Source organism: Triticum aestivum, chromosome 2D, assembly GCF_018294505.1.
Source record: "Triticum aestivum cultivar Chinese Spring chromosome 2D, IWGSC CS RefSeq v2.1, whole genome shotgun sequence".
Lineage (NCBI taxonomy): Eukaryota > Viridiplantae > Streptophyta > Magnoliopsida > Poales > Poaceae > Triticum > Triticum aestivum.
This window is the reverse complement of record NC_057799.1, coordinates 583463118-583465707: the sequence shown is the minus strand read 5'-3', so window position 1 is coordinate 583465707 and position 2590 is coordinate 583463118. Positions and strand designations below refer to the sequence as shown.

The 2590-nt window shown below is 52.3% G+C and overlaps 1 pseudogene; it reads right to left on the bottom strand.

The window, feature by feature from the left end:
* Positions 1 to 464: 464 nt before the first annotated feature.
* On the bottom strand, positions 465 to 2179 carry LOC123050167 (putative cyclin-dependent kinase F-2; annotated as a pseudogene).
* Positions 2180 to 2590: the final 411 nt, after the last annotated feature.

Below are 2590 nucleotides of genomic sequence, written 5' to 3'. Positions count from 1 at the left end.
AAATGTTCGGGCAGTTCAAAACATGTTCCCATTTAAAATAAATTGTGCGCAAATTTCAAAAAATGTGCACAGTTTCATTTTTGAGTTTCGAAATTGTTCACTTCCAATTTTTTGTTCACAAATTTCAAAAACTGTTCGGGTGGTTCATGTTCCCATTTTGAAAAATTGTTCACAAATTTTAAAAATGTGGACATTTTCATTTTTTCAGGAGTTTCGAAATTGTTTAGTTTCAAATTTTTTTTGTAATTTTCAAAAAATGTTCGGGTAGTTGAAAACATATTCCCGTTTTTCAAAAATTGTTCACAAATTTAAAAAATGTGCATGTTTTCATTTTTTTCAGGAGTTTTGAAATTGTTCTATTTCAAAAAAAATCACCAATTTCATAAAATGTTCTTGTTTTCACATTTTTCAAAATATGTTTGTGTTTTCAAATTTTGTCTTGGAATTTCAAAAAAAATTCCCAATTCTCGAAAATATTTCACTTTTAAAATATTATTTTGTTCGCGTTTCATTTTAAAATCAGAATTACAAAACATCTTCACTTTTTCAAAAAAAATGCGGCATTTGAAAACTGCTCGCAATTTTTGAAATGGTTTCAAAATGTTTTCCAAATATCAACGCTGCTGTCTGTTCTTATAGGTATCGCACCATTATGTACAGTTTATGGTGTGTGGTGCAGTGGCTAATGGCTCGCCATTTTAGTGTGTGGTGGTGGGATCAATTCCTGGTACTACGTGTTTAATTTCAGCTTTTTTTGTCGCGCGCGAAAGGAAGCGAAACAAAGAGCGGGTTGGTGGGCCGGCCCGGTCGTGCGAACACCCGATTAGTCGACGCAAAATGCGTAGCACAGGACGTCCCGTTCGACGGATCGATCACCAGGTACCGAACGACTCGTTCGGCCAGGAAGTGTCCCAGACCGAACGGTCGGGAGATATCGACGTCCAGAGCTCAGCGGCTTCAGAGGGCAGAGCTGGGGCCTCGGGGCGCCAGTCTCCGGAACAGCGGCAACCGGCATGCCACCGGTGTCGGTGAACCACGGAAGCCGGTGCGCGGCGGCAGCATCCAGCCGCCTGGATGGATTGGACGTGAGGAGCCCCCTGGAGGACCTCGAACCCTTCCTTGGAAAGCAGCTTCTCGGGGAACAGCTTGCGCAGCCGTTGGTGCGCTCGCCATTGCTGTGCATGTACCTCGTGTCCCGGCGAACTGAAGGCAGGCCCCGACTCTCTCTCGCCTGGCGTGCCGAGCAGATCGAAGATCTTGTAGAGCAGCTCGTCTATGCCGTCCCCTGGGAACAGCTTGTTCCCGGTGAGGAGCTCCGCCATCACGCAGCCGATGGACCACAGGTCGACGCGCGTGTCGTAGCCGGGCTCCTCCAGCAGCATCTCCGGCGCGCTGTAAACCCAAGTCCCGGCAGCCCAATACTTCTCGTGGTCCCGCTCGGCCGTGGACATCGCCGCCCCGTAGTCCCCGATCTTGACGACGATGCTGCCGCCCTTCTGGACCACGAGGATGTTCTCAGGCTTGATGTCGCGGCGCATGATGCCGTGCGTGTGCATCGCCTCCGCGCCGGCTAGCAGCTGCAGCACGATGGAGCGCACGTCCCTCTCCGAGAACATCCGGCGGCCGAGGCGGATTCGCTTGTTGAGGACCTTCCGCAGGCTCGGCCCGGCGAATTCCATGACGAGGAAGTAGTCCCTGCGCCCCTTGGTGTCGCGCGGTGTGCGCACGACGCCGCGCAGGGCGACGAGGGAGGGGTGGCAGCCGCATGCCGCCATGATGCAGGCCTCCCGAAGGAGCTCACCGACGGCGTGTTTGGAGTCGGACCCTTCGCAGCGGAGAGCCTTCACGGCGACGGTCTGGCCGGTGGCGCGGTGCCGCGCCTTGAAGACGTCGCCGAACGTGCCCCCGCCGAGCGTGCACACCTCCTCGTAGCAGCGGGAGTTGCCCATGCGCCGCTTCCTCGTCGTCTTCCTCCTCCTTCCCTGGGCGACCTCGTCGATCATGGCCGAAACGGCAGCGACTCGCCTGGCGCTCAGGGCTGCAGTACCAGGTGCCCCGTGGCCACTGATCATTGCGCAGATGGAGGCGATTCGGGAGGCGACCGCGGTCATGCCCCCGGAGGCTGTCTCGTCGTCCGCCATGTGGATTACTCCCATTGCGAGCGCGCGGAGGGCGTGCACGGTGGTATCCGCGCCGTGCCTGGGGACTAGTAGGGATGCCGACCTTATATCGAGCATGTTCGCGACGATTCCTAGCCGGGTTCGGAAAGCCACCCAAAGTCGGACGTGGTCTGGATTCAGAAGGCCGCCATGCAGTAGGGAAGGAAATAGCAAAGGACTCCGTTTGCTGGCCCAATTTAGTGCCCGAAAATTCAATTTGGGTCAGTTGATTTTTACTTCAAGATTCGTGCTCTCTTTTTTTCAATTGTGACTCTTGTTGTGTTTTGAGCCCAAAATTTTGACTGACCACTGTTTTGGGTCAGTCAGTTTCTATTTGGGCTGAAGCTCATGTGCTTCCTCATTTGTTTGTGCGCATTTTTTGCTTTTCTTTTTTTCTTTTTAGTCGGTTTTATGGGCATTTTCGGAATGTT